Source organism: Telopea speciosissima, chromosome 2 (assembly GCF_018873765.1).
Source record: "Telopea speciosissima isolate NSW1024214 ecotype Mountain lineage chromosome 2, Tspe_v1, whole genome shotgun sequence".
Lineage (NCBI taxonomy): Eukaryota > Viridiplantae > Streptophyta > Magnoliopsida > Proteales > Proteaceae > Telopea > Telopea speciosissima.
The window spans coordinates 14,597,623-14,610,032 of record NC_057917.1 but is presented as its reverse complement, the minus strand read 5'-3'; positions in this window follow the sequence as shown (position 1 = coordinate 14,610,032).

Here is a 12,410-nt window from a genome sequence, read left to right as displayed (position 1 = left end):
GAAGCAGCAGGAGGAGGACATGAACATGAGATTTTCGAAACGGTGGCGTTAAGCTAGAACGGAACTAACTACAGAGACGCGTCTACGATAAGAACGAAGAAAGGGATCTGAGGCGTCCGATCTTAGATGGACGGCTGCGGATTTTATGTAACATCGAGAGTACAGCGATATCCTAAACTCATAAGTTAATTACATTTTGGTATATAGCACCCCACCAAATAAAAACTAATGGGAAAATATCATCCCCCTCCCCTCTAAGTTTGCCTAATATCAATCCAGTACCCAAGTTTTGAAAAATATCTTCCCCCTCTCCTACTTTATAAAGTTACTATCAACCGTACCCTAAATGACTAACTCTGTTAAAATAGCATATGAAAAGTCAATATTACCCTTTTTAAATTAGAGTTAATGGGTGGATCCACCAACCCGACCCTGGCACACATTAGCACCTTCTCAACAGTGCACGGTAGCAAATTCCAATTACTTTAACTTAAAGAAAATCTTTTTCTTTTAATTATATTGAGGGAATCAGACGGAGAATGTTCCCCATCGTCTTCCCCAAATCGACAAACAGGGGAAAAATCCTATTAGGATTTCAATTCACCCACCGCTGCCCCTTGTGGTGGCCAAAAGGAGGGCCGGCAGCCTCCAAAATCATGGGCGAACGACAACTGTTGTTACTATTTTGGAGATCAAACTAGAAGGGCCATTCGACAGTAGTTGAAGGCTTGTCTGAGATTAGGTTTGGTCTATGCTGATAAATCTCTACATCTAATCCCTATATCAAGAATTGGCATAGCTTAGAATATATTCATCTCTTTAACTTGAAGTTTTTAGAATTTATCCCTTTATATATTATCCCCACTCGATGGGATTCTTAAGCTCATCCATACTCTTTGAGTGTATTAAAGTAAATCTCTTGAATCCTAAGTTCAAATCCTAATTCTGTTAAAGTGACATACTGATATATACAAGGGTCCGGGTTGAAAGAAAATAAGGAAGAAGGTAGGGAAGAGATAAGGTAAGGAGATGGAAATAAGAAGCCAAATAGACATTGGGTGGAGGGTGGAAGGAGAAAGGCGGAAGTTGGGGTGATTGTAGATGGTTGAATGATAAAAGATAACAGAAATCAAATCTCCAAAGCTTAATTTCAGTTTAAAAAAAACAACGGATTCTCTGTTTTTCTATTTATTTCAACATGGTTTGATTTGTTACTTAAATCTGATTTTGTGACCTGTTCAGCCCCAACTTTTGGGACATCAAAGAGCATCTCCTAGGTAACCTTCGACCTTAGTTTGGTGGGCATCAGATCAATATCTTGGCTGCTATCTAAAATCACCCGAAACCTGCAAATTTTGGATTCCAGAATTTTGAGTATTGTTTTTTTGGGTTTTGGAAAGGGAGTGGGTCACGGTGTGATGATAAATTTGGTTAATTGAAGGAAAAGAGAGATGGGTTTGGTTAGGGTGTTTGGAGAAGAAGATTGGAGATGGAGATGTGGGCTTGAGTTTCAGTTTCGTGTGGAGAAAGAGATGGGTAATATCCAGTCCAAGAGAAGGATGGAGGAGCTGGGTTAAAAGATGGAAATGGGGTTCAACGGTGGTGGTGGTGGTGGTGGAAGAGGATCTGTGGCGGTAGTGTTGGCGATGATGGTGGTGCTGGCAGAAAAAGAAGAACAAACGTGGAGAGGAAGAAGAGGAAATGGGGTTTTGGGTTGAAGAGGGTAAAATTGAAATAAAATTACTAAGGGTAATCAAGGGTTTTAGAAAAACTGGATATCACTCAATGGCCTTTTTTAACGGTTAGGGTATGGTTGATATAATCTTTATAAAGTAGGGGAGGGGGAAGATATTTTTCAAAACTTGGGTACTGGATTGATATTAGGCAAACTTAGAGGGAAAGGGGATGATATTTTTCCAAAACTAATTACATGTTTGTGTAAGGGGGTGTGTCAGTTGGGACGGTTCGCGGTATTCGAGATGGATATCGGTATCGATATTAAAAGTGTCAATCCTAGTATCGTCCCATTTAGTAAGCGAGACTAAACCTAGGTCCTAGTCCCGCTTATTAATGGGATGAGACAATATCGATTCCTAAACGGTTCTAGGCCCGATAAAAAAGGGAAAATAACTTTAATGGTTCTGATATGGTTCCATTATTAGAAAGCAACTTAGAATACAAAACCAATATAAATTTCATGGTTATACTTTTTCAAACTTCCTAAGATCATATGTAACCCTCTCAAACCAACGTCTAAGAATTAATGAGGATGAAAAAAATAAACTCATATATGATTTTAGTGTCATCACAAAACAAGTTTATATAAATAGAACTAAAGCTCCATTAATTAAAACCTCTATAAAAGAAAATACCACTAAAATACATCAAACTATAACCATAAAACTTCAACATAAGAACATAAATACCCTTTGAAAGGGTATTAATATTTATGGTATCCAATTTGTATTTTGGTACCGGTACCATTGGGAATCTCATTCTAGAACCGTACCATCCCATTTATTATTTATTTGGTAGCAAAATCAGATCTCAAAACCATCCCGTTTATTAATGGGACAGTCCAGTTCCAGGTTTTAGTAGAACGGTTTTGAGACGTTCCCAGTTCTGTGCTTAAATTGACACCCGAGTGTCAATTCAAAGCCCGCATCAGTAGGACCGACTTATCCTGACCGAAACTAACTCGACACGTTAATTAAATGTGTACGACAACTAAACATGTCGCTCACAGTGCAAGGGTATGGACCGACGGGCATTCGACCGAGCCCGACACTTTTAAGCCAATTTATGAACCATTTGTTTTACCCCAATTACCAATAAATTTCATATTTTATCCCAAATATACCATTCTTTTAATCTCCTTCATTGATTTATAATCTTGCATAACGTAACTATATATAAAGGATCATGGGCCTAGTAAAAACATAGAATTGATAATTGAATATTATTGCACTATAAAGTTGATGGGCCAAAATAAATAGAGCACATAATTAAGGTCATTTATATTGTTCAAAATGTCATCATATGTATGTCCATTAAGATTGAGGCCTCATATAACTCAAAATAAAATTGAGATTCACTTATTTAGTCATCAGCCCAGTGAGGAACATTCTCCCAAGTAATTTCTTATTTCATCAAACAAAAAATTGAATCTCAATAGAAGCTATATGGACCAAACTTGCATAACCCGATTGGAACCTACTTAGAATGAGCCTGTTTATACCCCACTTAATACAAACCCGTTTATAGACTGGTACTCAACCGACCGTTTATAAATAGGACCATGCCTAGCCTACGAGAACCATATACTTAAACGGACCGGTCATAGTTGGATCCTAAAGTAAGGGAGACCGATTAGGCCCGACCGAATCCAGCCTAGACCGAGCAATTGACACCTCTGCTTGAGAGAGTTTAAGTTTGAGGTGAGCATAGCCCCTATCCCCCCAAAAACTAGGGGCAAAATGACCATTGTGCCCCTGGTCAATGCCCACGCACTCTCCCATTGGTCAAGGCACCCTGGACAAATTCCTTTTTTCCCTTCAATTAATTATTATAGCTCCCCAAATGTAACTTTGTTTGAAAAAAAAAATATTCTATTACTTTTTTCACTCTTTTATTATACTACTAACTAATTGTATTTTTTTTTTCAAAAGTTGATCTTTGCATAGCTAGTCCCTTTTGATACTTAATAAAATTTTATGTCGAAAGTCTCTACCCACCACCGTAGTCGGGGGAAGGTTAACTGTATCTCCTTCAACATTTGGTAAAATGATTTATTTTATATCATTTTAGGGATGTGTATGCGGCTTGGGTGCAGGGGGCAAGAGTTCTTCTTGAGAGAGATACAGATATTTGTCTATGTTGGCGTCTACACCCCTTTATTTGTGGATGAAATTATTAATATTCTTTTTTTTGTTGGTAACATTAATATTCCTATTTCAGATAATGAAGATCGTTGGTTGTGTACCCTATCTCATGATGTTCATTTCACAACTAGACTAATTGCACAATTTCTTTCTCATTTTGCTAGCCCTACTAGAAATAACAAGTTTTTCGAGTGGTGGTGTTTCCTTTGGAGATTAAGGTTACATCCAAAATTTAAACAGTTTTTTTGTGTGTGTGTGTTTTACATACTGGAATTGCATTTAAAGCCATTATTTCAAAATGGATCTCAATCGGGTCACATTGTTTTTTTTTGTATTTCTTGTGCAGAGTCAATTTGGCATCTCTTCCTCTCATGCCAATGGTCTAAGCGTATTTGGGTTGCAGGTCTTTTGAGACTGAGAATTGTGAGTGTATTGTACACTCATCATTGGCAGATCTCTGTGTATTCTTCAGCAATGACAAAACTCTTGATAAACAATCTCTCTCATGGTTTTTTTTTTTTTTTTTCCAGTGTTTATTTTAACTTGTTATTTTATTTGGCATTCCCGGAACAAAGTTCTCAAAGGCATGGCTAGCCTGATCCAAACTTAGTTCTCAAATATGTTTTAAGGTGGATTGATGACATGAACATCCACCCTCCCTTGATGTCTACTCTTATATATATATTCTGATTTTGTAACAAATCTATTACGTGTTCCCTCACTGGAACCCCTCCCCCTTTTTAATTTTCCAATCTTAATTTGCGCATGAGTTGCTAATCCAACCCTAAACACCTCTACTCGGGCTTATTGCATTTTGGTGGATGGATCTATTATTGTGGTAGCTATAGGATTTTTGCAATCTAGAAATAATTGGGAAGTGGAGCTCAAAGGAATTATGGAAGGACTCATGTATGCTCGAAGTAATTCTATTGTCATTCGAGAAGTTTGGTGCAACAACCACAAGCTTCCTCAGTTCTTTCTTCATCCAGCTAAAGGACTTTGGAGTTGGGTCTCATTCTCTTTGCATATACAACATTTTGACTTTTTTTAAGGACAATCTAATTTTTGTTATTATGACCAACAATCTCTTGGATGTGATTCGATGCCTATCCCACTGGTCGAACGACTTTCTTTGATGTATCATGCAAACAATGTATCTACTTTTTATGTATAAAATAATATTTTATTTCTTTTCATCTAAGAAAGAAAAAAAAAGGAAAGTTGATCAAATTCTGATTCAAAGTTTTAGTAAATCAACAAAATACCATCAAATGGAGGTGAATATAAAATAGATAATGACATATTTTGTAATGTTAGCTACTTCCTAATTTTAAGCTGAAATTGTACCAATGGAATGCTTGCTTGGTCCTCTATCTCATGGGTTAACCATGCATTGCCATGTGGTAAATAGTGAAGTTAAATATTTCACTAGGCACAGTGTTGGGGAAGAATTTTTTTTTAAAATTTTTTTAAAACAAACACAAACCTCACGATTTGTCACTAGGTCGTTGCGCCAATGATATGATTTTTGGAATAATATTTTGGGAGACGTGTGGCCCCTACACCTAGACAAAACCCCCCCTAAAATGATTGTCGTGCCCCCTTGAAAATTAAAAATCCCCGATCAATGCCCTTGAGCATCCCCTCATTGGCCCGCATTGGTACAGGGGCCAATGAGGGCCACTCGACCATGGTTTTAAAACACGGATTCGGCCAGAATCAGTCCTTAAATCCAAAAACACATGTTTCTCCTCCAGTGTGAGTGCGCTCTTCCTCCTCCAGCGTGAGTGACCCCCCTTGCAGCCATGGCATAATTCCATGAAACCTTTATCGTCGCCTTCATCGATCCCCTAGTACGACACCTTCTCATTACCACGCTCATATTCGCCCACTGTTGTTTGGAATTGTTCGGCGCACTCGTTTTCCTTCTAGAGTACTTACTATAACCACCTTCCCCTTCTCCTTGCTCTCCCTTGTCGGTGCCTCTGCTCTGTTTTCGACCGTCCTGCTGGCCGATGCATCCTTTACCCTTAGCTCCTCTTACCCATCCGCTAGAAATCTCTGATGACCCTTCACCATTAGGGTTGGGGGAGACGGCTTCTGAACCCCTGAGTGATGAGGATGGAGAGCTTACCATTGATGAATCTACGAAACAGAACATTTTGCAAGCCTAGGCAAACACGTTGGTGGGCTTTATCATCGAAGGTCGACCGTTCCGTAAGCAAGCCATCACCGATGCACTCGTAGCTGCCTGGAACCCTCGAAGTAAGGTGGAGATTATACCCCTGGAGCCGCGAAAGTATCTGTTCTAGTTCCAACATCGAATGGATCTTGAGAATGTCTTATTAGAGGGCCCGTGGTTTGTCTCGGGTAACCTTCTCCTACTGGAACCATGGAACCAGGCGCAGCAATGGGAGTTTAGGTTCTGTGACTTTTGGATCCAGCTGCATGATATCCCCCTTGAGTTGAGAGAGGCTGGCATCATCACTAAGTTGGCAAGGAAGGTGGGAGACACTAGTAGCATCTTCTGGATCGAAGGTTCTCAAATGGGACAGAAAGTTTGCTATGCAAGGGCGAGGGTTCGCATTGATGTAAAGAAGAGCCTAGGCACGTTTCTGCTTATTAAGCGTTCATAGAGGTGTGATACGGTGGTGAACGTTTAGTTCGAAAAGCTCCCCATATGCTGCTACTTTTGTGGGCTTCTAGGCCACGAAGAGAAGCGATGCACGGTGAAGTTCGAGGCGACCGCTGCACACTCGGCAAACCATGGCTGTGAATCTCAATCTTCCTGTAGTGATATGCTAAAAGCAAGGATGGGACCCTGGATTCGGGGACTAGCCTAGATGAGCGTCTGATTAGGCAGGCCACCCTTTTATTTGATCGACGAGGAGAGTGTAACAGAGTCACTGCCTGCACCAATCGGAGCATCGGGGAGCAGCATGAAGAAGATGATAGGGGAGCAATTGCTACCACGACGCAACTTGACACATGTGAATCGCGCATGATTTCTGTACCAGGACAGCAGCATCCTAACAGTCCTTTACCTGGCATGACTCATGGTACGCATGATCATAATTGTTGTGCTTTATCCATCCCTCAAATCTCTCCCACACCCATATCAGCCAATCATCATGTCCAGCCCGTTACGGAAACCCTACTTTAGCCTAGCCAGTATTTGATCCCTAGCTTTCCACCACACTCATCAGAATTAGCTCCATCATTACCATTATCCATCCAACACTATCTCCTGAAATGCCCTGAACACTCCCATGCAGTGATCGCATTACTTCACAATATAGCCACGGTGTCACTGGCGGGCCCACTACACATCACCGATACCCAAGGCCCTGTCACTCCATCCTTAGCTCTCACCATTCCTCCACCCTCAACCCCTTTGTCCTATCCACACGTCGACCCCCCCAACTGGGCCCCTAGACCTCTGACCCCCTAGAACCCAAACCTGTTATTTCCTTGGTCCCCCCTGTCCCCTTAACCAGTACCCTACCAATCCTGCTCTCGACCAGGCTGTTGTTGGCCCTTCTTTGGCAACCAACCTGACCCAGAGCCAACGTTTCCAGAAACATTCCCAACTGTCCAAGCCCTCCCCTCTCCATGTTGTAGCTACCTCCTCACGAATGAGTAGCAAGATGAAGCGACCTCGCATTGGAGCGAAAACTGGTGGTATGCAAGACGATGAACAAGTGGTTTCTATTGTTGGAGAGGAAGTGGAGCATTTTTTATCCTGTGGACTCGTGGAAGCTGGGGTATATCAGCTCCACGGGGAATTATGTGGATTATTGGCTGGAACTGCTAGGGGTTAGGGAGTGCCCGATCAATTTGCGCCTTACGAAATCTCTCCACTATGGAAAAACCTAACATCTTATTTCTTAGCGAGTCCAAATGTAAGGCTGACGGAGTGGATTTCATAAGGAGGAGATTGAAGTTTCAGGGGTCAGCCTCTGTTGATGCTAATGGCGCATCAGGTGGCATGGTGTTATTATGGCAGAGCCAGGTTCAAATTCAAGTTCTCAAAGCTGATGACCGTTTGTTTGATGTTAAGGTGACAACTTTGACCAATGAGGTGTTCCTCTTAAAGTGTGTTTATGGAGAGCCTAGCAGGGCTCGACGGCCAGAGTTCTGGGCCAGACTGAAAACTTTAGGAGGGAATCGCCAGGAGCCCTGGATCTGCCTGGGCGACTTTAATTCATACCTGGGGTGGCATGAGAAAGTGGGAGGTAGAAGCCAAGTTTCTAATGATTTGGAGTGCTTTCGAGACATGATCAATCATTGCGGTATGCTAGATCTAGGCTCCAACAGGAGTCATTATATGTGGAACAATATGAGGCGTGGTTCAGCGAACATACGCATTAAGTTGGATCGGGCGCTGGGCAATATTGCTTGGAGGTCGATGTCTGAAAACATGACGATTTTTATTCGCCCAGTTGTCGGCTCAAATCACTATCCGTTGTTAGTTGATACTGAGGGAAGTCAATCTGGTGGCACGAGGCCTTTTCGCTTTGAAGCCATGTGGCTTTGTCACCCCAACTATAAGAATGTCGTTGCTCGGGCATGGACTTCTACCACTGAGAGTGATGCCACTCACCCTCTGGACCAGAAGGCGACCAACTATAAGGAGGCTCTTCAGAAGTAGAATAAAGAAGAATTTGGGCATGTACAGACAAAAATAAAGCATCTGAAGAATCAGTTGGCTCGTATGCAAAGCCAATCAGCTGAGCTCTACTGCCAGCAGGAGGTCAACTAGGCTCTACAATTGTTGGAAGAGGAACTAGAAAGAGAGGAATCACTGTGGCACCAGAAAGCTCGAATCCAATGGCTATGCGAGGGAGATAGGAACACTGCATTTTTTCACTCTTCCACTGTGGACCGTCGCCAACGGAATCAAATTCTAAAGCTCAAGAAGGCAAATAGAGAGTGGACTGATACCGAATCTGAGGTGTATGGTGAACTACTGTCTCACTTTAAGGAAGCTGCCACAGCTGAAGGAGTTGATCCTGACACTTTGCATTCTGCCTTACTTGAGGTTCAGCAAGTGGTTTCGGAGGAAACTAATAGCAGTCGTTGTAACCTTCCAACAGAGGCTGAAACCTTGGACGCTCTTAATGCTATGGGCCCTCTCAAGGCCCCCGGGCCTGACGGGCTTCCTCCAATTTTTTTTCAACGCTTCATGGATATTACACTCGGATTTGCATCAGTTGGTCCTGGATTTCTTCACTACTGGCATTCTTCCCAAGGAATTAAATCGGACTTATATATGTCTCATACCCAAGACCCCGAACCCTGAGAAGGCCGAACAATTCCGCCCTATCAGTTTGGGTGGCGAGGCAGTGAAAGTTATCAGCAAGATCATGGCCATTAGACTACGAGAGGCTCTCACTGGTATAATTTCTCCTACCCAATCTGCTTTTGTTCCTGATAGGTTAATTTATGATAATGTGTTCATTGCCCATGAGTTGTTCCACTATATAAAAAATCAGAAAAAAGACCCAAAAAAAGCTTATGGCGTTCAAAATAGATATGAGAAAAGCCAATGATAGGCTAGAATGGGTCTTCATTAGGGAAACCTTAACTCATCTGGGCTTCTATAATATGTGGGTTAACCTTATCATGGAATGCATTACCTTGGTTTCCTATACCTTGCTCATAAATGGTGCGGAGAGGGGATCCTACTTGCCATCTAGAGGCATTAGACAAGGTGACCCCCTATCACCCTTTATCTTTGTTTTGTGCTCTCAGGTTCTTAGTGTGATAATTCAGGAAGCTGAGGACCTACATCTCATTCAGGGCATTTGTGTCTGCATCCGCGCTCCTCCTATCTCACATCTCTTGTTCGCGGACGACTGTATCTTGTTTTCGAAAGTGAAGCTTCAGCACATCACTTGTCCAAAGGACTACTTGAAGTGCTATTGTCAAGCTAGTGGGCAGCGGATCAACCTGCATAAATCCTCTCTCACATTTAGCCCTAATACCCCAACTCGTTTTAGACGTTGGTTCTCAAAGGTTTTAAAAGTGCCCTATGGCAGTGGGCCTACCAAATACCTGGGATTGCCGACCGAGGTGGGTGTCTCTAAGGCTACAGTGTTCAAGGAAATTAGTGAGAAGACGTGCAATCGCATCCAAGGCTGGAAGAACAGGTTATTATCCCATGCAGTGAGAGAAGTTTTGATTAAATCCGTTGCTTGCTCCTTGGCCAGCTATGCGGTGTCACATTTCCTCCTTCCCTCTTCTTACCATGATAAAGTCAGGAAAGCAATCTTCAGTTTCTATTGGGGACAACAAGGGGAGGAAAAAAAATTTGCAATGAATATTTTGGACCCGGCTGTGTAAGTCTAAGGAACGAGGGGGTCGGGTTTCAAGGACCCTACGTTGCATAATAGGGCTCTGTTGGCAAAGGTCGAGTGGCGTTTATGGTCCAATCCGAACTCATTATGCGCCAAGTTTACTAAGGCCATTTACTTTCCACACACCGATTTCCTTGAGGCCCATGATGGAAATAAGCCCTCGTGGGCTTGGAAAAGCTTGTTGGTTGGGAGGAAAGTCCTTATCCAAGGACTTCTGTGGAGAATTGGATCGGGGGAGGATGTGGATATATGGCAAAGTAATTGGGTGCCTTCTATACCTGGGTTCAGATTAAACTGTGAGAGGCCAGTGGGTTATGCACTTGCCAAAGTGGTGAATCTTATAGATGCTGACAATCGTTGCTGGAATACGCGTTTACTAAATTGTTGGTTCCCCACAGAGGTGAGAGAAGCCATCCTTAAGATCCCATTGAGCATTCGTAGCAACGAGGATCGCCTAGTCTGGGGTGGCACTCCTAATGGTCTCTTCTCCGTGAAATCGGCTTACCACTTACAAGTTAACCTAAGGGACCAAGCTGTGGTGTCTCAAGCTTCCTCATCTCGAGTGCACGAGTGGGAGAATACTCCATTAGTGGTTTGGAAGAAGATTTGGAATTGCAGAGCTCCTCCCAAAATTAAAGTATTCTTGTGGTGGTGCTATGCTCAAGGCCTGGCAATAGGGGAGGCTCTTGCTCGAAGGAACATACCCGTTGATGAGTCTTGTCTATCTTATGGCTGTGCCTCTGAGTCAATAGACCATATCTTATTTAATTGCCCTTTCGCTCGAGTAGCATGGTTTGGCAGCAGCCTCAATGGCGTTTTGCCTCCAGATGGGGAGGTTAAATTGGCCCAAGTGCTTCACCAGTGGGGGAAGCTCAATTTTTCGAGCAAGCAGGTTGAAAGGGAGTTACTCAGTCACTTCACTTTCTTATGCTGGTATGTCTGGAACGCCCGAAATGATAGAGTGTTCAACCAAAAAGGGTGGTCTCCGGTGGACGTGTTTACCAAAGCTCAAAGTGCCTTTGCTGAATTCTGGGATAGAACTACGCCACAGGTGGAAAACGTAGACACAGACATCGCGGGCCAATTCGGTTCTCAACATCAACAGCATTGGTTCCCTCCCCCTCCCGGCAGGGTTAAGCTCAATTGTAACGCTACACTCAATGAGGAGCGGTCTGCGGGGGGCATTGGTGTGGTGCTACGCGATGACAAAGGTATCCCAATGTGAGCTATGGCTAAGCCAGTGTGCGCTGCTGATGTCAACATGGCTGAGGCCCTGGCGATTCGTGCTGGTCTTTTGTTTGCTAAGGATGAGGGGCACAATGATGTTCTGGTGGAATCTAATTGGCTTGCAGTAATCCATTTCATCCATAAGTCATCCCCAACCCCCTCTCTCCTAGTCAGTATTGTAGAAGATATTCAGTTTCTGGCGGCCAGTTTTGGCTCCATTAGCTTTTCTCATGTTTCTAGGGAATGGAACCGGGTAACCGATTCCCTAGCTCGGAAGGCTTTATCCTGGGCAAGCAGGATAGTTTTGCCATTTTCCAATCCATGGCTTCTGGATTTATGTAATCAAGATGTCATTGGTTGTCCTTGTCGTTTTCAATTAAGTTTCCCCCTACCAAAAAAAAATAAATAAAATTCCAAAAACACAGTATTCTAGGGGTTTTTTTTGGGTGTGAACTGGCCCGTATTAGATTGGTGGAAATAAGGATTGGTCACGGTCGAATCCAATCCAAATTGGAGTTCACCAATTCGTTTCTTGTTCTCGATTCTTAAAACCCTACACCTAGGTTTTAAAATATGAAATCAAATACTGATGCTTCAGATCTGAGAATCGATCCAACTCGGTGCTCAAGAACTCTAGAATCAGTCCTCAGATTCCAAAAACAAGGAATTTCTATGTTTTGTTTTGGGGTGTGAATCGGTTATCAGATCGGTAAAAATCGTGATCGATCATGGTTGATTCCGATCCAAATCGGCCGATTCAACGATCGGATTCCTGTTTCTTTAAACCCTGCCTCGTACCCGACCGGGCAGCGTTCTTCTTCCCTATTTTTTTGCGCTTTATCTTTGTAGCTTATCCATAATGTGTCGTTTCTAGACACCCAAGATACCAGAGTTGGGTGGTGGAATCTGGGCGGTGTACTCATGGAGTCATGGTTGAAACTTG